The sequence below is a fragment of the Mauremys mutica genome, chromosome 5 (genome assembly GCF_020497125.1).
Source record: "Mauremys mutica isolate MM-2020 ecotype Southern chromosome 5, ASM2049712v1, whole genome shotgun sequence".
Taxonomy (NCBI): Eukaryota; Metazoa; Chordata; order Testudines; family Geoemydidae; genus Mauremys; species Mauremys mutica.
Window position 1 is genome coordinate 80,226,447 of NC_059076.1, and position 23,889 is coordinate 80,250,335.

Here is a 23,889-nt window from a genome sequence, read left to right on the forward strand (position 1 = left end):
AAACTGTCTGTACCAGGTATTTCTTGAATGCCCTTCACCATAGCATCAAAGTGCTAGGGCCTACATTTTCTGAAGTTGTTCCTAATTTGGGGTACCTGACTTTATCTTAGAGCCTGATTTTCAGAGGTACTACGCATCCACAACTGTAGGTAAATTCAACATGAACATGGATTATTCAGCACCTCTGAAAATCAGGCCATAGATGTTCAAAGCCAAAAATCAAGGCACACTAAAGTATAGACCACTGTTGAAAATGTGGCCATAAATACATTTATTTAAGTTGTTTATTATTATTAATCACATGTATTTGTATTACAATAGCATCTGAAGTGCCAGTCAGCATTTACATAGTGATGTCTTAATATTGCTCTTAATTATTCTCTATTTTGCTTTATAGTGAGAAGCCTATAGCAAAATGTGTATTTTAATGCATTCTCTAAAGATGGATAAGGGTTAGTTAATCCTTTTGCCTTCTGCAATTTGTTCCACAATTGTGGGTCTTTGATAGGTCAAGTTCGACCTGCCTCTCCCACATTTAATTCTAGGCTATGTAAAATGTACTGTACCAGAAGAATACAGCTGTCTCAAAAGATCATAGATGGAGAGACTGTCTGCTGTAGCGATGTCCTGACCAATTCAGTGCACTGCTAATTGATCAAGAACTGGAAGTTGTTAGAGAGCTTATTCCTTCACTCTTACACTTCCCTGGTCCTTCTCGCATGAACAGAGAGCAACAATACCCTAAGTCCGAAGGTGCAAACAATTCGATGTTTATTGGGGTGAACTTCCAGCAAGCTTAAATTCAAGTTCCTTTTCCTTATTTTCGAATCCCAACTTACTTCCTGTTTGCCCCTAATTTATATAATAATATTCTTAGCTATACCTTAACCAATCATTCTATTAAAATTTACCTAACCAAGCCTAACATATTGTAACATGATTAGCTAGCCAATTATATCCCATCACCTTAATTAGTTTACACCCAGCAAAATTAATTATACAGCAGACAGAAACAATCACAGAACCAGACAGAGACCATGCAAATGAACATACAAAGCAATACAAAATACAAATACAAAAGTGAGGATTTCACAACTACATCTATACAGACATAAGGGTTCTCCAGCTGTGTCTATTGATAAGTGAGTTCTTACCAGACAGAAAACTATCAAACTAAATTTCCTTTTACATGTTTTAGGCTCTTCCCTTTCTCTGGAGGTGATGGATCGAATCACCTTCCTAACAGCCCCAGATTGCTTTATTTCAGTATGACTAGTTTGGAATGGGAGGATGTGACCATACATTTCCCAGTTTATGGCTGGCCTCTGCTGCTTAGCTGAAGAACCAGGCCTCGGACTGTCACAGTAAGAAAAGGCCATTACACAGACAGACAGTGATTTTTTGATTTTTTTCTTTTATACCTCTATAACTAGCTAAGTGATAAGAGTATACCTAAATTCTTAAAGTATAGGCCTTTGCAGACAGGCCTGAATATCTATATACTAACAGAAGTGGCATCAGAAATGAACGGGGAGCCAGTGTACTTGTGTATCTAAATGTAGTGATCAGGTAGGAATTAGAGATTACACACTACTTTTACAAACAGAGGGTGAATGCTTTCAGTGCAAAGTGTTTTTTCCTTCTGAACAGTATCACTTTGCTTTTGACCAGGTTCAATTTGAGACATCTCCTGTACCATCATCAGGACACGTTCTCTTCTAGATATAAGCATTTGTTCTCATCAGCTGAAAGAGACATGGAACTGGATCAAAGTGTCTCACACCCTTGACATTGAGCTAGAGGAATGACACCGGCAGGTTTCACATGAAGGGCTCTTAGAGCTATGCATATAACCAAATTTAATGTCTTAATTTAAAGAAAAGTTTGAAGCCTTGTAGCTCTTCACCGTCTTCTCCAACTCAGTTATATAAAGAGGTAGCAGCACTTTTTTGTGGTCAATTGTGTAGCAAGTTAAGATTTTGCTCTATGTACTTTGTACCTCTGGGGAATTAATAAGAACACAAGAATGGCCATACCAGGTCAGGCCAGTGGTCCATCTAGCCCAGTATCCTGTCTTCTGACAGTGGCTGGTCCCAGATGCTTCAGAAGTAATGAACAGAACAAGGCAATTTATTGAGTGATCCATCCCCTATCATCCAGTCCCACATTCTGGCAGTTGGAGGTTTAGGGACAATTGGAGCATAGGGTTGCATTCCTCACCATCTTGGCTAATATCCATTGATGGACCTATCCCCCATGAACTTATCTAATTCTTTTTTGAACCAACTTATACTTTTGGCCATCACAACATATCACGGAAACAAGATCCAGTGGTTGACTGCATTGTGTGAAGAAGTACTTCCTTTTATTAGTTTTAACCTGCTGTCTATTAATTTCATTGGGTAATGCCTAGTTCTTGTGTTATGTGAAGGAATAAATAACAGTTTCTTATTTACTTTCTACATACTGTCCATGATTTTATAGACTTCTATCCTATCCCTCCTTAGTCATCGATTTCCTAAAATGAATAGTCCCTGTCTTTCTAATCTCTCCCTAATCTATACCCCTGTTTTATACCGCTATTCATTTTTGTTGCCCTTCTCTGTACTTTTATCAGTTCTAATATACATATTTTGAGATGAGGTGACCAGAACTGCATGCAGTATTCAACATGTGCATGTGCCATGGAGTTGTATAGTGGCATTATGATAGTTTCGGTTTTATTATCTGTACCTTTCCTAAAGGTTCCTAACATTCTGTTAGTGTTTTTGACTGCTACTACAAATTGATTGGATGTTTTCAGGGAACTATCCACAATGACACCAAGATCTCTTTCTTGAGGGTAACAGCTTCTTTAGATCCCATCATTTTATATGTATAGTTGGGATTATTTTTTCCAATGCACATTACTTTGCATTTATCAACATTGAACTTCATCTGCCATTTTGTCATCCTGTTACTCAGTTTAGTGAAATCCCTTTGGAACTCTTTACAGTCAGCTATGGACATAACTATCTTGAGTAATTTTGTATTATCTTCAATAAATAATGTTTCATTTTGAAGACACAGTTCTTGAGTCATGTTAATAAATTTGCTGGTCACAAGTCCATGGAGTAAAATGGCTTGCACGTGCTAAATGCATTTGGGTCTGTTGCATTGACACACTTGGGAAACAGAGTCTGCAGCCAAAAGACCCAGTCCCAGAGTGACTAGACTGTGTGATTCCACCCAGACTGAGGGCAGAAGGACATACCTGTTACCAAAACCAGGGCTGCCCACAACTGGGAAAGGAAGAAGAGTAGAAGACTCCATAAAGAAGTCGACTAGGGACCTCTCCAGGGAGACCTGCTTTAAAGAAAAGCACTATAATATGACAGCAATGTGTATTACGAACAATCCTAAGATAGATAGATCTTGATTTGAAAATGCACATTGAAAATGAGAACACTTCCATTATGTTAGCACTGTAGAATTTTCACCCAACCCTACATGAAGTAGGAATGAACAGCATTTCAGAATGAACTTAATTGGTTACTGTCCTAACCACTGAGATAGGGAACATATTTGTCTTCATAAGTTTATATACATTTAATTATATTTATTATGGTATAAAGACCATGTAGAAGCTGGTCATAGGACACCCATATAATATAATTTGTGTCTATACTTATAATAAACAGACTGTACCAATTAGATACTAAGATGTCTACCCTCTCATCTTAATATAAACATTTCTCTTATATGACATTTAAAGTGTCTGTAACTTGACTCTCAAGTATAGTACATTATGACCACTCATTAAAACAAGCTCTTATAGCACTTACAATGTTGGACTCCTACAGATAATATAATGAGGGTAGAATGCATTTTGATTGAGTTACCACTAGGGAGAAATTTAATTTAATTAAACTGGTCTTCATTAAAGTATCACATTCAAGTAAAGTAATTATAAAGGCATGTACAGTATTGGAGAAATCCCGCTGTTGAAAAGACAAAGACTCACATTAGACTGGTCATAATTTTTAGAAAAGCCTTTCCCCACTAATTCTTTTCAGTGCTGTAAAACCTTCAGACATTAGTAAAAACTGGCAATTCAGAAATCATGTCTACTCTGATACTGTTCTGATCCATATGCAGCTTCCACTATTTTTGCCTTTAAAAGTAAACTTTCATGGCCCCATTTTTCTGTGGCATGCATATTTATGAAAGTTTCCACAGACAAAAAAGGAAAAAGTATATTTAAACTCTGCAAATCAAAAATTAATTAGGATGTGAAGGAATCTTCCCCATTCTTTAACTGTGAATTATTTTGACCTTTAACATTTTGTTTCAATGCAAAATTTCTCTGACATCTCTCCCTTTCTCTCACATTTTTTGTTCATTAATATAGTATTTCTATATTGTCTTCCAATCAGTGTAGCAGTTAAGTATATTATCATTATTATTATATCTATCCATCTGTCTCTGTGTGTGTGTGCGTGTGCGTGTGTGTATATATATATATATATATATACATACATATATACACACACACGTGCATAGTGTGTGTGTATTATAAACAAAAAAGCTACATTAAAAGAATATTAAGGTTGCAAAATCAAGCACACATAAGTTAGAAAATGTCAGAATTAAGGCTGTCTGTGAACCTTAATTCAACCTGTGTACGCCTATGCATTATTACACAATCTTTAGTTATATGATAACATTTTTTTCCAGAGGGACTCCTGCCTCATTGAGTGCAAAGGCTGGACAATGCTCACTTAGTAAGCAGCTATTTGCTATCTTGTATTCTCTTCATTATTCAATATGTGGTCCAATGTCTTATTTAGTGCACACTATTCAAACCCTGCTCTAAAGACAATTATTAATTTCCTCAGGGGCTTTTCTATGGTGCTCATCACTATAACATCTGAGTGCTTCACAAACATTAGTTTATATATCTTCAAAATGCCCCAGTGAGATGAGGGCATGGAAATATCCCCACTTTACAGGGCACTGGTGCACAAGAAAATGCAGATCAAAAGTTTCCACTAATTTTGGATACACAACTTGAGATACCTAGGACCTGATTTTTCAGAGTACTTAGTATTAGATAGTACTTTATAAGTTCAAAACATGGCTCCTATTGATTTCAGCTGCAGTTGTGAGTACTTGGCCCTTTTGCCAATCAGCCCCCAGAGTATCTAGCTGGGCACCCAAAAATGAGGAACACACAACTAGCGATCACCACTGATAAGTTTGGTTTAGGTTACATGCCTGGCATCACACAGAAACTCTGTGGCAGAGGCAGCGATAGAATCCAGTTGTTGAGAGCAGCATTCAACTATCTTAATCATGAGATCATCCTTTCTCTTCCTACATTTGCCTACCTCATTCACAATACAGCTTTCCACAATGGCTCCCTTGAACAGATAGAGCATGGATTGTGGGAGTACAAGCTGAACCATCCTACAGGATAATTCCCTCTGTATGCTAGGAACTTGGGAAGAGTTTGTTCTTGTGTAGGAATCAGATTCATAACTCCACATAGAACACAAGTGAATATTCACATTAAGAATAAGAGGTGCTAATAAGCCGTTGAGGAAAAAAATCAATTTTAAAAAAATATTTTCATTCCTCTGGTTTTCAAATGGAATTTTTTTGTTTATTTTAATATTTTATTTTAAAATGATTTAAAAAAATACTTTAAAAAATTCCAGTTGTTAGCTTTTGGACTTTTTCAACCTCTGTTGCTTTCCCTTTTCCTTTGCCCCCTCTTCCCCCGCTTTTTCCATTGGACGAGGGGGAAAGAAAGAAAATGAGAAAAATTATTTTGTTGAGAAACTGGAAAAATTCCAAAATACAAAAATGATTTGTGAAAAAAAAAAGTTTTAAAAAGTTTTTTTTTGTTGAATATGTACTTTCAACAAAAACATTTAACCACCTCTTGATGACCTGTACTGCACAATGAAATTTATTCTGGAACCCTAATGCAGGATCTTTTTAATGAAATCTAGATGACCCCCAAAATATGGAAGTGAGTAGTGACTTTAGTTTATCTAGAAATAAGAAATTAGCTCAGAGGTGACAGTCCTTTCCCTCACAAATATAAAGTATGTATCTAATCAGTTTTCCTGCCGTTTTAACTGGGTGTATAGATTCAAAGGCCAGAAAGGGCCACTATGATCTTCTAGTTTGAGCTCCAGTATAACATGGGCCATAGAACTCCCCCAAAATAATTCCTATTTGAATTAGAGCATATATTTGAGAAAAACATCCAATCTTGATTTAAAAATTGTCAATTGTCAATCCACCACAACCTTTGGCAAATTGTGCCAATGGTTAATTACCCTTTCTGTTAAAAATTATGCCTTATATCCAGTCTAAATATGTCAAGCTTCAACTTCCAAGCATTGGATCTTAAAACCATTAGTTGTAGAGCGGTGTGTGTGTGTGTGTGTGTGTGTGTGTGTGTGTGTGTGTGTGTGTGTGTGTGTGTGTGTGTGTGTGTGTGTAATTGAGAGGCCCAGAATGAACCTTAGAAAAAGAAGAACCTCGCTGAAATTTCTCATGCCGCTATCTTTTTTTTCCTTTTTCTTTGCTTTTTCTCCCTTTTCATTTTAGTTTAGTTTTAAGGAAATTATAATTTCAGTACAAATAATATAGCCATTCACAATATGATCAATGTGAAAAAACATTATTCATACGAAGTTATTGTATATAAAAATTCACAGAGGCTCATGTATACACACTTATAGTGCATCAATAATTTTATTTTAAAGGTAGCAAATTCATTTTTTAGGTCAGAGGTAGGGTCATATGTTCAGACTTCCCCAGAATATTTGAGTGAGTTCTGAAAATAGGGGACCCAATCCAAAACACTTTAATTTAGGAATTACAAAACCCAACCTATCCCATTTTGCCTAGCTCAGAGTATAAGTAGATCTTGAGTCTGATTCTCAATTACACTATTTCACAGTATAATATACTGTACAAGCATTTACAGTAAAACGTAATAAATAAGCAAATAGACATTAATATGTGCACATTAGCCTTTTAAATTATATTTTCTTTACAAAAACTCTCTGTGTTCCATAAACCAGAGTCTAAGTATCACAGTGTCTTCGTTATAGATCAATCTGGTTTATATCTGTTTATTCCAGTATGTTTTGTGTGTCTCTGAAGCATTTTCCCCTCCATTTCTGTCTATAATTGCTGCTGCCTAGTGCAGAGCTTACACTTAATGAAGACTCCACAAAATCAAAGGCAGAGTTTGTACTATTAACCCTTTTACTAACTGCATCTTGTCAGTAAAGTTTCTGTGGCATACTTGACATCTCTCCTTAGTATAATGGGGTGGAGTGGGGAGATTACGTTATTCTCATCATGTAGTAACCTGTAAAAATAACCTGTTTTGTCCCTTAGCTTATTTCATTGCATTTGAACACCTTTCTTAGTTTAAAGCAGTGGTGTCTGATGACTTTTTTGACAGGTAAGGCACAAACCACAAAGTAGTTATTCCACCCCCACCCAATGTATAATTTAATAGCTATTAAATGCTTACTTTATTTATAGTGAAGAAGCAGCAGGCAGATCTGGGAGCTGGAGCCATTGGAGGTTGGTGCTGGGGGTGGAGCACAAGGGCACGGCAGTAGCTTGTCGGTCACACATACAGGCCCACCCCGACAAAGAGGGTCAGGAAAATGCAGGATGCAGGCCCCATTCCTGCCTCCTGCAAACTCTCTGCAGCCCAGGCTTAACTGCTACAATCCTGCCCTGGCCTCACCAAGCAGTGGTTACCACAGTAACATCTTTATAAAGTATCACCTTGGTGTGGTAAATTGCCATGGTAACAAGGCAGCTTCATGAGGCACTATTTGCTACACCCAGATTTGTGCCGCAAGCAGAACTACATTCTTCTAACTTTCTGGCACTGTGTTTCACTTCTGGAGAGAGTGAGCTATGATATTTAAATCAAAGCATAATTAGTCCTTAAATATGTATATAATATATATCAATTAAATAACAAGAATATGCAAAACAAATTTTGTAGTTTGTTGGGAATTCTTAGTTAGGGCTGTTTCTCACTTGCCTGATGAGCCATCCCTGGTTTAAATTCTAGATAAATATACAATTCTATTTAATAACATAACAAAAATGAATAGTTTATACTATAGGATAGTCTTTCCATGGCTTTCAATGACTTGATCTGGAAAGAATCAGAAAAGGAGGTTTAAAGGTATGGGAACAGATTCATTCCTGTGTTGGCATGGAGAAAGAGGGCAGTAGTTGTATCTCATTTCATCAGAAACTGTAATATTAATCTTGTGGAGTCCAGCTAGCATCCCTAAAATATACTGCCAACCTTAACTGTTTTTTTTTACTGAAGCTTTTTGCTTAGGATAGGCAGGGATTTTTTTCTATAGGTACAAATTTGCTGTGCAATAAACTAACATTTGGGGATACTAGGAGATTTTTTAAAATTTTTTTACAGAATTAGAAAACAGTACTTCGTGATGTAGACCCACTTTTTAATTCTAATAATATAATAATAGAACTGGGCAGTTTGGAACAATTTTGTCAGTATTTTTACTATACAACAAAATGTCCTTTTTTATGTATTATGGGCAAATCCAGTTCCCCTCTGCAGAGCCTGCAAAGACAGCAGAACCTGCAAAGACAGCAGAACCTGCGTGGTTACACTGTGCAGGGGACTGGATGGGTGTGCCTGTGTGCTGGAGGTGTGTCTTTGTGGAATCCCACTATATGCGAGTATTCTGTAAATTATTGCATGAGGGCAGAAAGCAGCAGTGTATGACAGACAATGGAAGGGATGCATCTGGTACTATATGTATCTCCCTGTGCTCTCCTGCAGTGGAAGACCAGAACTTTCCTTCATCATTGAATTCTGCATCTTCTTTGTGGTCTAGGAGAAAATAATATTTTCCTCTCACCCTCATGTTGACTTCCTGCCAGGCACTGGGGTCAGAATTTGGAAATTCATATTGTAACTCCCTTGACTGATTTTTTTTTAAATGAAAGCACTATAGCTAGAAAATTCAGAGGAAAGGAGCTCTATACTCCCTCTACAGGTAAAGAAACAAAAAGTGTTACCATAGACAGCTTGTTAAGTTGCCATAGCTACATATGAACTAGGAAATTGGGGGTAGTAGGCTCCCAGAGAGAAGAAAGAGTCCTTTCATTGTGGCAAAGAGCTTATATCTAGGCAGGTAGGACTCTGTTCAAGGGTTCCCTCCCATGAGGACTTGGGTGCAAGGGACAATGCAGACCAAAGACTTCACTGCAGGAGAAAGCGCAGAGGGCTTTGCTGTGAGAGGCAACATAGACTGAGGACTTTGCTACATGAGAAGACGTGGAGGACAGCAGCAGAGCTAAGTGGACTCTGGTGAGGCCCCACCAACCAAGCACCTTAATAAACCTAAATCTCTAGCTGGATTAGGTATTGATGGCTCCATATGAGACCAGGCAAGCAGCTCCCTTGGGACTGTAGACAGATCTGCTAAAAGATACTTGGACTACTGCTATTCACTGAACCGAATAATGAGTGGGATAAATGGCTAAGGTGTTGGGGCCAAAGGGCTATCCTTTATTTGTGAAACATCTCACTGGCAGGTGGGAAGGGAGGGAGATAGACTTCTTGCAAAGTTACTTGAAGGGGTATATTGCTTTGTTTCCCCAAGTTTATGACTGTGTTCCCTTTCCCTGAATAAATGTTTCTTTGTTTGTATACAGTCTTGAGTGCATGCAAGTGGGGAAATTCTGCCTGTTAAGGACACCCAGGGTTGGTGCATGTAGTTTTCTCAGGTTTCTGGATGGGATCTTGAGGTGGTTTAGTTATTTGTCATTGAGGAACCTAGAAATATTGATCCTGGCCCTTTGTGCTACTGTTATCTACCTGGCATAAAGTTTACATAAATAAACTATGTTATAAAAGCAGGGAGATGGGTATGCACAATAGAGTTTTCTCACTGGCAATTTCTTCAGCAATATTAGCACAAAGATTTGCTATGTACTTATGATGATCATTGACCAGTGATTATAATGGGCATTGATTGTGAATTAAAAATTCTCTCCATGGGTGTTTACATGATAATGGTTTTTAGGATCTATATAGTGTCAGGAGTTGGTGTTTTAATAACTTTCACATTACATATCAGTATTTACTGCATCCACTGAATGATGTTCATTTAAAACACTAATTATATGTTCAGGAACAGATTCTTCAGTGTTTTGCATCCTGTGAAGTCCTTTATATCTGTGCAAAGTGAGTACAGAATTGGCATACAGCATGACAAAATCAGAATAATTGCATTTTATGTCCACTTTGCAGAGGTGTAAGGGACTATAAAAGGTGTAAGGTGATTGAGAATCAAATCTATCTATCTATCTATCTATCTATCTATCTAATCATCTCACATCTTAACAGTGGTTAGGCCCTTGGTGTGCTGATCCCTTTGCCGATCAGGCTGACCAGTATTGTCTCATTGTTTGCTTCTTGGTGATCATACGGCTCCTGTCATATATGCAGTTTTTAACAGAGCTGAAGAAAAATCATGTATAAAGTAACAGAATATGATAGGTTAAATATGGATATGAAGTGGTATATTTGATCTACTTTTGGTAGATGTGGCATAAGAGAAACTAATTTGGCTTTTGAAACATATGACATTTCATGTATAAATTTATCAGGTGAAATCCTGGTCCCACTGCAGTCAATGAGGGTTTTGCCATTGACATACTGTATTTGGGGTCAGGATTTTAACTCACTGTATTTTGTGAATTACCAAAATCACAGGAAATTAACTTCTGAACACTAAATTCCACTCTAGGTATTCTTTTATGGATTTTAAAAACTCTCGTATTATACTTCTGCCAGCACCAATCTATGTAAAGCATTTACAATACATTTCTCTAAATATTGTCATTTGTAATCACTGTTAGTGCTGGGTATACAATGGTTTATTATTATTATTTTATTGAAAGAAATCATACCTTGTAAATATCAGTGTTAAAACCTCTGACCATGAAAACTAGCATAAGTTGCTTTTAGACTGTTTTGTGACCACACAGTATGCTATCTGCAGGGTTTATAAACTTAGCCTCAACTCAGTAGATATCCTTTTATTACATGCCACCATAGCATGGATGATGAACAACATTAAATGTATATTTTACTAGAAGGTCACACAATTTGTTGCTTCTGTAGCCCAACTTCATTGCACACCCCAGGGGCTCATTCCGTTCCTCTATTTCTCCTCCACTTCTCCATGTGTGCCATCTTCCCATTCCTCTCTATTTCAGGGACTGCCTGCAACCCCCCTCTCCTCATGTCAGGAACTCTGTATATGCCCTTTCCCCCTCCTCCCATGAAAAGGGGTCTGTGCACCCCCATTTACCTCTTCTCCCCTTGCCAAGGGTTCTGTGAGTTTCCATTCCACTCTCAGCCACAATCCAAGGACTCTGTGTGTCCTCATGTTATCCTCCCCTATACCATTGTCCCACGTTTCCATCTCCCCTCAAATGTCAGTGGCTCACTATGCCCTCTATTCCCCCTTTTCCCACTAAGCATTTACCTCTTCCTTTCCTGTTTTCCCCTTCCCCATATCTGGACCTCCTTTCCCACACCACCATAGGTTCTGTGTGCCCCTCCTTCCCTCTCCACTCTGCCTTTCCATTTCTGCCCCATTCCATTTCCATTCTTACTTTTCTTTGGGGTCTGGGAGATAAGTCATTTTGAACTCTACTGGGAGGATGGGCAGATCTGAGATTGAGGTTATTGTGATTCTAAGAGGTATTAGTGGCTGTCATCAAAGAACTATTGACACCCTGAATGACTGGGTCTGTAGGTCAAAGAATTACAGACCTGGATCTCCTAACTAGATGCAAGGGCTTCCTGTGTTCCCCATTTTCCCTTTCTGGTTTCTGAATTTCACCAAGATCAATGGGCTTCTTCCCATTGATGCCCAAAGCATTCCCTGAATCTTTTGAATTAATTGGATGTAACATTCAAAAGTTATCCTGTTACAGAAAGACAAATAGAGAAATGTCATCAAGTTGAGTGGCTCAACCAAGCTAAAAGCCAAAAATATTGCACAAAATAAAAATACAACTGATATAAATCATTTCAGGTCATGAAATACATAACAGGTGACAGATCAGTAGACTTTGTACAAACCCTACCCCTGTAGATCAATATAAGGATCAGGCAGAATATAGCCCTGAGTGTTTCTGGCTATCCTTTTGATTTTAGGTGCCATCTTTGCCTGGTGTCAGGCTACTGACATTCCCTTGCAGTGGGTTGTCTGTTTGTCTGCCTCCAATGATTTGTTTTGTCCTTCTCTGTCACTCCACATTTTCTTTGGCTGTTTCAGCTACTGCTTGTTTGCATTTCTTCCACATTGATGCATTCTGCCTGACATGGCTCTCAGCTTGTTGCTTCAATTAACTTTTCAATGGACCCCCTGGCAACTTGCATTGTTTCCTGCTGTTTCGTCCTATCTTCCTGCTGCTTTTTATCACTTTGCTTGGCTTTTTGGTGATAGCTAGTCAGCTGCCTGGCCTATGGTTTGGAGCACTAGTGATTCCCTGTTGATTTTATCACTCATTCCCTACAGATCTTTTGTTAAACTTTTATTTCATTCTCTTCCCAATTCTGTCATCAGGTTTCTGGCTGTGTGCTGCATAACCCAAATCCAAGAGGGTACCTTTGCCAGAAATTTTCAATTTATCAAATAGATATTTAATTTATTTCACATATGGTTTCAGACATAAAAGCAAACAAGACACAACAAAATTGACCCTGATATGAAGCCAAGATCTCATATTTGAAAAAAAATTGTCTGATTGTATTTATTTTTTTACTAGTTGTTGTTTTTTCTTGCTATGATTGTTAGTATTACATTGCTGCTCTGTTCCCCTGATGACTTGTTTAGCAACTACCCCTGCTTGCAGACTTCACTTGATCCATTGAAGATGGTTATTTAAAAAATGATGGTATCCTTTACCATTCATATTATAGGGAAAGCTGCGGGGCTTCTGTGTTTGTCTATTAATTTTTGTGGTACTCTGTCTTGACTGAACCAGTAATTCCCAAGAGATGCTACAGATGTATTAAATATGATATATGTGTGTATGTATGGAATGTATGGCTACATCTTGCTCTTGCTCTCTATTTTGATTATAAGTGAGTCTGGAAGCACTGCCTATTTTTAAGTTTGCTTGACACTTCCTATTATAGAATCGTAGAAATGTAGGGCTGGAAAAGCTCTCAAGAAGTCATCATGTTCAGTCCCCTGGGCTGAGGCAGGACAAAGTAAATCTAGACTATCCATGACAGGAGTTTGTCCAACCTGTTCTTAAAAACCTCCAATAATAGGGATTCCACCACTTCTGTTGGAAGCCTGTTAAAGATCTTAACTACCCTTATAGTTAGAAAACTTTTCCTAATATCTAACCTAGAGAACAACTGATCAACATCTTCTTTATAACAGCCCTTAACATATTTGAAGACTTATCAGGTTCTTTTCTCCAAAATAAACATGCCCAGTTTTTTTAACCTTTCCTCCTAGGTCAGGTTTTTAAACCTTTTATCATTATTTTTGTTGTTGCTCTCCTCTGGAATCTCTCTAATTTGTCCACATCTTTCCTAAAGAGTGGAACCCAGAATTGGACACAGTACTCAAGTTGAGGCCTCACCAGTCACAAGTAGAGCAGGATATTCCTTACATAGGACACTCCTATTAAAACCCCCAAGATGATATTAGCCTTTTTTGCAACTGCATCACATCATTGATTTATATTTGGTTTGTGATCTACTGTAACTCCCAGATCCTTTTCTGCCTCCTGTCTGCAGTACTACCTCGTACCCAGTTATTCCCCATTTTGCAGCTGTAAAGTTGATTTTTCCTTCCTAAGTGAAGTACTCTGCACTTATCTTTATTGAATTTCCATCCAATTCTCTGATCTTTTATCTGTATTCTGTCTGTTTCACAGGAAGACATTTCATAGTCAGATTTCATAGTCTGACCATCTAAGAAAATCATAGTCACATAACTTCATGGTACATGTCATGCTTGGGAACTGGTAATAAGAGTATGGAACAGAGTTAAATAAAATATGTGGAGTTTAATAAGAGATTAACCAGATTGCATATAGAGGAGAAAATCTTTATATTTCCATAGTAACCATATTCCTTACTCGCCAGCAAGGTATCTTAAGTTCCAACAAAAGATGAAACTGGAAGCTAAGACATACCTCATCAAATGAAACTGCTATTTGCGTTTTACCCTGCTTGGACAGGGGTTTCGAAAAGCTTTAGGTATTTGGTTTCCAAATTCAGCTTTCCGTGTGTTTCTCATACCACAGGAAGTATGTTTTACTCCATTCATTCAAAAGGCCATAATGAAGAGATTTTCATCTTTAAAACTGTAAATGTTCCCCATTCTCTATAAAGTTAATGCAGATCAGATCTACAGCATCTTTTGTCATTCCTTTAGTGCACTTCTTCCAGTTAATTTCCTGAACTATCATAGTTTAGATTATCCTATGTCACTCCTTATAGATCATCTTATTCTGCATTAGAATGATTTTATAACCGTCTTTTACAGATCATAAGTGTTACCTTAACTTTTTTTTTTCTAAAGTAAAAAGGAATTCATTTGAAAACTGTTGTCTGGCTACCTGCCTTTCCTAAATTGTGACTACAAGGAAATATAGCAAAATATAAATATTAGGTGATGCAGTAGGTTTTCACATCTGGACATAAAAAAAATGAAAGTTTGCTGGTTTCACTCTAATCCTTTCTGGATGTTTGTGCTGATTACAAAACCAGAAAAAAAAGTTTAGTGTCATTGGTACACACTCTGCTGAAAAAAGGCCAAGAGCCTGAAAAAGTTTTGCAATGTATAGTAAGGTTCATTAACAGAGGTCTTGTATTTGAGATCCTTGCATACTGTTGAATAGGCAAATAGTTTTTAGATTATTCAGTTTTCTCTTGTATTAATTTTGAAGGCTTTTGGTATCTAGTGTTTACAGCAGGGAACTTATTTTTATCTCATACTGATGTATCTTAGGAGGACCTCCTGTTGAGTCATTGGAGTTTGACTGGTGTAGACCACTTTGAGATGTTCACAAGAGAACAACAGCATAATACAAACTATTATTATTAATATTATTATTATTATCTTGCATATTTACAAAAAATATTAGCTTAGTTAATGTAAAACTGCTGTGTATTGGTGAGCTAGAAAGATATTGTTGTAGCTGTGAACTAAATGAAGTAAGTAATGCAGATCAGCATTGGATCCTGAGAGCATTGAATCATAAGAAGAAAAAATATTTGAGAACAGCATCTTCCATAAATTCTGAAGTAGTTTGAAAACTCTGTGAATTGGGAAGCTTCATCTCATTATCATCTTGTGTTGCATTCTACCCCTTACATTGCTTCTATACCACATGTACACCTAGACTGGGAGTGGATGGGCCATTACACAAAGTAAAACTATTTCCCCATGCAACTCCTCCCCCCACCCCACCCCACCCCACCCCAGTTCCTTACATCTCCTTATCAATTGCTGGAAATGGACCATTTTCATTACCACTACAAACAGTTCTTTTTCTCTCCTGCTGATAATAGCTCACCTTAACTGTGAACTTAACCTTAACTTAAGTTCTCCTCACACCTTCTATGGGTCATCTCAATTATCACTTCAAAAGTTTTTTTTTCTCCTGCTGATGATAGCTCATCTTAATTGATTAGACTCTTCCTGTTGGTATGCATACTTCCACCTTTTCATGTTCTCTGTATATATAAATATCTCCTGTCTGTGTGTTCCATTCTATGCATCCGAAGAAGTGAGCTGTAGCCCACGAAAGCTTATGCTCTCAAATAAATTTGTTAGTCTCTAAGGTGCCACAAATACTCCTGTTCTTTTTGCGGATACAGACTAACACGGCTGCTACTCTGAAACCTCACCTTAACTGATCACTCTCATTATAGTGTGTATGGTAACACCCATTGTTTCATGTTCTCTGTGTATATATATACATTTTCCTACTGTATTTTCCACTACATGCATTCGATGAAGTGGGGCTGTAGCCCACGAAAGCTTATGCTCTCAAATAAATGTGTTAGTCTCTAAGGTGCCACAAGTACTCCTGTTCTTTTTGAGACTAGAGTGTCAACTGAGCTTTTAACAGACAGTGGGCAATATTTTTAGAGTATCAGTCTTTGCGATTAGCTTTGGAGCTATAATAGTATTGAGATAAATTCTCTGAAGTGTGTTGAAAAAATGTCCACTGACTTCACTTGTAGTAAGAATAAACTCTTTAGTGAGTATCTGTGATAAATGTCAGGAATGAGACTGAAGAGAAGGGGTAGACCCCTTTCCATGTTCATGATGTGAATCCCTTGGATAGAATTATGATGGCTATAATTTGGGCTCAAGGGTCTGAGTAAAAGTGAATGGAAAGGTATAAAATAGAAACATAATATAGGTTGCTTGAAGGCTGCACAGAGACTCTGAAGTTTGTGCAGTAAAAAAAAGCAATGCTGCGGGCGTTCACAAAATGGGAATGGGTAATTTTGTGAGATACTCTATTATGTGTCTGGATTTTCTTTTTCGAACATATTATCACTCAATCTGTGTCTCTGTCCATCTCTGTCAACTCACATCTTATCTTTACTTCATTGGATAATATTTTAGGAAATAAAATAGGGGAAAAAAACACTTTGGATTCCAATATTTCCCTCCTCAACCCTCCATGATCATTCCCTTCTACTCCCATTCCTCACTCCCCCCACCCCTCCTGCATACATTTTTTCTTCAGGTTTTCCTCCATCTCTCTGAGGTAGTTATCAGTTTGGTCTTGCAAGTGTTCACATGCATATAAATCTCCAATTTATATTGGAGGTAAGAAAGATAATTTTGTTCCTTGTGTTTCATCATTTGCATCCAACATTTGCAAAAAATATTCCATGCTGGCTTGATCATGAAGATTTTTTTTTAACTTTCTATAACTCGTCTTCGTTTATTAAGGGAAGGCAGTTCAAAGGATGGTAGACCGGAATGGAAGTCAGGGACCTGAATGTTATTTCAGGCTCTGCCATGGGTTCTTTGTGTGAACTTATTTCATAATTTTCAAACATGAAACATGCCTAAAATTAGGCATCTAAAAAGTGGCCTGATATTTCAGAGATGCTGAGCAGCCTCTGCTCCAACTGACTTCAATCTTTCTGTGCCTCATTTTCCTATCTGTAACATGAAGATAATGGTTACCACCTTTGTAAGTAACTGACTTCCGTGGATGAAATTCTAAATATTATTAACATTATGCACTTATAATTATTTAAGTTAATGATATATGATTTATACAGATTTATCTGATATGAGATTTGTGGGTCCTATAATAGTTAATTGAAATTAATATAAAAAATGTCCACCTAGGCTTCAAAAGTCCACAACAGAATAGCTTGTCACATGTTTCAACTGAAACTGCTGTCATATTGCTAGGCCCTGACCTCAACCTGGGTGTTCTGAGTTAGGACCATGGAGTTCTTTTCCTGTTTCAGCATCACCCAGAATTCTTTAGTAAGAAAGACTGTTGATGGAAGGGTCAAGCTTTCAAGCTTCACAGAAGTTGGTGCAATAAAAGATATTGCCTCACCTACCTTGATTTTCTCTTATACTGGGACCAACACAGCAACATCACCACTGCAAGTAATATCTCTAATGAACAGTGAAGGAAAATCTCCGGAAGTCCATGAAATTTCAGTGGAATAGATGATGCAATTTCAGCAGAGAGAATAATTGCTGGGCCTCAATCAGAAGTTTTAAATGTAGGAGAGCCTAGGGAATGCTAAGGGAAATTAGAGAGGCTATCAAAATTAAGAACTCAATAATAGTGGGGGATTTCAATTATCCCCATATTGACTGGGAACATTTCACTTCAGGATGAAATGCAGAGATAAAATGTATCAATACTTTGAATGACTGCTTCATGGAACAGCTGGTACGGGAACCCACAAGGGGAAAGGCAACTCTAGATTTAGTCCTGAGTGGAGCACAGGAGTTGGTCCAAGAGGTAACTATAACTGGACCGCTTGGAAATAGTGACCATAGTACAATAGCATTCAACATCCCTGTGGTGGGAAGAACATCTCAACAGCCCAACACTGTGGCATTTCATTTCAAAAGGGGGAAGTATGCAAAAATGAAAGGGGTTAGTTAAACAGAAGTTAAAAAGTACAGTGATTAAACTGAAATCCCTGCAAGATGCATGGGCACTTTTTAAAGACACCATAATAGAGGCCCAAATTCAACGTATACCCCAATTAAAAAACACAGTAAAAGAACTAAAAAAGAGCCACCGTGGCTTAACAACCATGTAAAAGAAGCAGTGAGAGATAAAAAGACTTCCTTTAAAAAGTGGAAGTCAAATCCTAGTGAGGCAAATAGAAAGGAGCATAAACACTGCCAAATTAAGTGCAACAATGTAATAAGAAAAGCCAAAGAGGAGTTTGAAGAACGGCTAGCCAAAAACTCCAAAGGTAATAACAAAATGTTTTTTAAGTACATCAGAAGCAGGAAGCCTGCTAAACAACCAGTGGGGCACCTTGATGATCAAGATACAAAAGGAGCACTTAAAGACGATAAAGTCATTGTGGAGAAACTTAATGGATTCCTTGCTTCAGTCTTCATGGCTGAGAATGTTAGGGAGATTCCCAAACCTGAGCCGGCTTTTGTAGGTGACAAATCTGAGGAACTGTCACAGATTGAAGTGTTATTAGAGGATGTTTTGGAATTAATTGATAAACTTAACATTAACAAGTCACCGGGACCAGATGGCATTCACCCAAGAGTTCTGAAAGAACTGAAATGTGAAGTTGCGGAACTATTAACTAAGGTTTGTAACCTGTCCTTTAAATCAGCTTCTGTACCCAATGACTGGAAGTTAGCTAATGTAACACCAATATTTAAAAAGGGCTCTAGAGGTGATCCCGGCAATTACAGACCGGTAAGTCTAACGTTGGTACCAGACAAATTAGTCGAAATAATAGTTAAGAATAAAATTGTCAGACACATAGAAAAACATAAACTGTTGAGCAATAGTTGAGAAACATGGTTTCTGTAAAGGGAAATCTTACTAATCTATTAGAGTTCTTTGAAGGGGTCAACAAACATGTGGACAAGGGGGATCCAGTGGACATAGTGTACTTAGATTTCCAGAAAGCCTTTGACAAGGTCACTCACCAAAGGCTCTTACGTAAATTAAGCTGTCATGGGATAAAAGGGAAGGTCCTTTCATGGATTGAGAACTGGTTAAAAGACAGGGAACAGCGGGTAAGAATTAATGGTAAATTCTCAGACTGGAGAGGGGTAACTAGTGGTGTTCCCCAAGGGTCAGTCCTCGGACCAATCCTAGTCAACTTATTCATAAATGATCTGGAGAAAGGGGTAAACAGTGAGATGGCAAAGTTTGCAGATGATACTAAACTGCTCAAGATAGTTAAGACCAAAGCAGACTGTGACGAACTTCAAAAAGATCTCACAAAACTAAGTGATTGGGCAACAAAATGGCAAATGAAATGTAATGTGAATAAATGTAAAGTAATGCACATTGGAAAAAATAACCCCAACTACACATACAATATGATGGGGGCTAATTTAGCTACAACGAGTCAGGAAAAAGATCTTGGAGTCATCGTGGATAGTTCTCTGAAAATGTCCACGCAGTGTGCAGAGGCGGTCAAAAAAGCAAACAGGATGTTAGGAATCATTAAAAAGGGGATAGAGAATAAGACTGAGAATATATTATTGCCCTTATATAAATGGATGGTATCTTGTTTTATCCAAGAGGTAACTTTTGCCTTGGGGGCAGGAGGTGGAATACTGTAACATTTTTAAATGTAATGCATGACATTACAAAACAGGTTATGACTGGACATGAAGAGAAATATTGTATCCAATTAGAAAACTTGAAGGCTTAGGGAAAACATGTTATTTCTTATGTTCATAAAGGAAAATTACTGTAGTTTTGCCACTGTACAGATATATGACTATCACAAAAAGTTGTGAGCCAGACACTTGGATGATATAAATCTGGGTAGATCAGGCTCTAGCCTTGTATTTGTATTTGTATTGTGTTGGTTTTTCTTTATTTATTTTTCTTTGTGGAGGCAGGATTTTTATACTATATCAAGAATTGTGACTTTTTTATCTTGTGAAGACTTGCTAGAGTATTTATGGGATAATTGAATAATAGATTAACTATGTAGATCTGTATATGAAATATATTTTGTATTAGTATCTAATTCATATTGTTAAAATTTAGTCTTTTTAATCTGGTCTGTAGTAAAAATAATTTTGTCATTGGACTAAAAAGGTAAATTTTACGGTTTGAAATGGGGATTTGATTGAAAATGAATAGACAAATATACACATTAATAAGTTATGGGGAACCTAGACTTATATTTAGATGGCAGAAATGCTTCTGTCTGGGGGTGGAATGAAAATCCACCTTGGTTGTATCACAACCAGTCTAATCTCTTTGGTAATAAAATTTCAAATACATTAAAACACATCAGGGTGATTTTTATCATAATGGTATTCTTTACTCTATGTACAGCTACATATATTAACCTGACTTTATCAGATCCATTAGTCTGAATAGTAATATGAATCAGCAATTTTTATCAGGAAGTCAGTCTTTATTATCTAGAGACTGAGAATTATATCTTGCCAGTATCCATCATATTGCTTATTAGTTCTATTATGATGTCATCCCTTAGAGTCACAAATCTCCTTTGAATTCATTTTCCTTCTTATATGAGTAGTTTAATATATTATCTTGGATCATGTGTACTACAGTATGTTGTATTTATCACTCAATACAAAATTGCATTGCGTGCAAAATTATAATAATAAAAAGACAACTCAGTGGATCTTTTGTGATACTATGTACACACTGGCAAACTGGATATAAATACCATGGAGCTAATGCGCTGAACAGCATCTAAACATTTAAATGAAGATTATATATTTGTTTATGTTTGAGGAGGTACTAAATAGACTCCTAATTCAATAATGAATACTGTATGCAGTATATTTGTTTTTCTCTCATGGCACTGTTTTCTATCCAGTAACTTCATCTCCTGCTACCTGGTAAATATTTAACAACAAAGTGGGGAATTAACATTACAAGTTACAAACATTATGAAAATGGATTGGGTCCAATTCATACATCTTTTGCATACTATTTTGTGCACAATCCAACCTTTCTTATGTGTTCTCACTGAGCTGCATGACAATATATGCAATTTCTGGACCATCAGCTGTGCATCGAATAATTAACTAGAACAGAAAAAGATGTATTTCTGATGCTCAATAACAATTTTACATTAATACTTTAAAAAGAGGACATACGTTGATAATAATGATGCAGAAGAACAGATGTTCTCATACACTTTTAACACCTTTTGTTGGCTACTCTGTTGAATTCCACTCTTCTGAATGGTATGTATCACAGATATGCACTGAACACTTCAGTCAGAAAAACTGATTGTGCTTTTATTTTCCTCCAAAGTTATTTCAGACAAAAAGCAGTAAATTATAATGTCATAAATTCCTAATGAAAAGTCTTAAATGGTTGGCTTTGAAAAATGCATAATGAATAATTTATTTGGCATTTTTTCTGTTTCTGGAATCATCACAATAAGATCATGATTTTCATGCATAGATTTTTAAAATTAGTATTTGGCAGGGTAGTTTTCTGAATTTCATTTACTCAGCTTGTTATTTGAAATTCATGTTGTGTTGCTTAGGTAAAGTTGGGCATATGGTATTCTTTCTGTCCTATAACTGGATGAATGTAATAGTTATCAGGTTTTAGGTTGTGGGCTAACAAAGGTCAATCACATAGATATTTGTGGAAAGTAATCACAAAAGGTGAAAGTAAATTCACATATATCACTCTGAAAGAATACTGAAAAAATGCACTGTTTGCCTGCTCTCATGAAACACATACCATATATCCCAAGGGATTCTCATTCTTTATTTTCAAGTTCTTTTGAATAGGTACAAAATAGAACATTAAAAAGAGGTATAAAAAGTCACACATTTGATATATTTATCACTTTATACATTTTAATCCACTTCGAGCCCCCACCTAGTCACCTGGGACAAGTACACACCACCCCTTGGGTACCTCTAAGAGGCAATACTTACCCTCTCACAAGCACAGAGTCTGAGCATAGCAAAACACTTTTAATAAAATAAGGGAAATAACTCAGCAATAATTTGGGGAAACACCATAAACAGGGCTCATAAACATAAAACATGAGCAAAATACCCACCCCAAGTAAGTTGGAAAGTGTCCCTTTTCCCTCGGGTTCTTAAGTCCAACAACCCAAAAGTCCCTTTAATGTGCCCATCCCCACTCTGTATCCCACTCACAGTTGTTGTCCTTGGACAGTGCAGACCCAGAGTTCAGCGGTGAATCTGCAGAGATCACCTCCTGCTCTGGGTAGGGGGTTGGTAAGGATGCACCTTACTCACTCCGCTGCTCGGGCACTCACTTGCTGCCTCTCTCTGCAGGGCTCTGCTTGGCCCTCTCTGCCAGCCACCCTGCTGGCTGCTCATCATGCCCCTCCACCAACCACCCTGCTGGCTGCTCACCAAGATGTCTTCAGGGCCCACCACTTAACGCAGCTCTCAGTGGTTTTAGCTGTTAGTGGGGGAGCCTTAATACTGGTTAACACTGGATAGTCCCTTGCATCAGAGATATTATCCCAAAGCAGGTCTAATACTTAGACCTTGGTATCAGTGATTTCAGCTCTGCAGCATGTAACAAGACTCTCAATTAAGTCTAGATTAGCTCAGCTATTACACAGTGGAGAGCAGAAGGTCAGGTGATGTTTGGGGCCCACACCAGCAGGTACAAGTACCTGTCACCACCCTCTCTCAACTCACTGGGCTTTGCAAGTACCATTTAGTTGAGGGTGAGTCCCTCAATTGGGAAATGCCAAGTACAGTTCTGCTGCCCTGGATTCAAACAACAAGGATAATAAACCTTTATTAATTCTGCCCCAATAACAAGAAGACTGGGGATCCCACATCACCCAAAAGTGACCATTTGCGCAAGCAATCCCATCATGCTGAGCACCTAGGCAGGGTGGGTGTGCCCATGCAAATGAGATCGGCTCCTGAAGTCCTCTTCCACAGCTCATCACTAGATGTTAGGAGAGAGCTCATTGAGACTCTGCTTACACTTGCAATATTGCAGTCTGGGCTTTCAGGTTTCTTTTTCCTATTGTTATTACTTATTACACCTAAAATTGCTCAGTCAAGGATCAGGACTCCAATCTGCTCACCCACTGTACACAGAGGGAATAAAAGAAATTCCAGCCACAAAGTGTTTACAATCTTAAAAAATTAATTTCTTAGGGTACGTCTACACTACAAGACTATTTCGAATCTACTTAACTTGAATTTGTGGAATCGACCTTATGAAGACGAATTTGTGTATCCACACTAAGTACACTAATTCGACTGTCTGAGTCCACAGTAATGGGGCCAGCGTCGACTTTGGAAGCGGTGCACTGTGGGAAGCTATCCCACAGTTCCCGCACTCCCCGCTGCCCATTGGAATGCTGGGTAGAGCCCCCAATGCCTGCTGGGGGAAAAAATGTGTTGAGGGTGGTTTTGGGTAACTGTCATCATTGAACCGTCAATCACGCCCTCCCTCCCTGAAAGTGCCGGCGGGAAATCTGTTCGCGCCCTTCTCTGGTCGGTTACAGTGCGGACGCCACAGCACTGCGAGCATGGAGCCCGCTGCGATCATCGCTGCACTTATGGCCGTTGTCAACTCCTCGCACCTTATCGTCCACCTCTT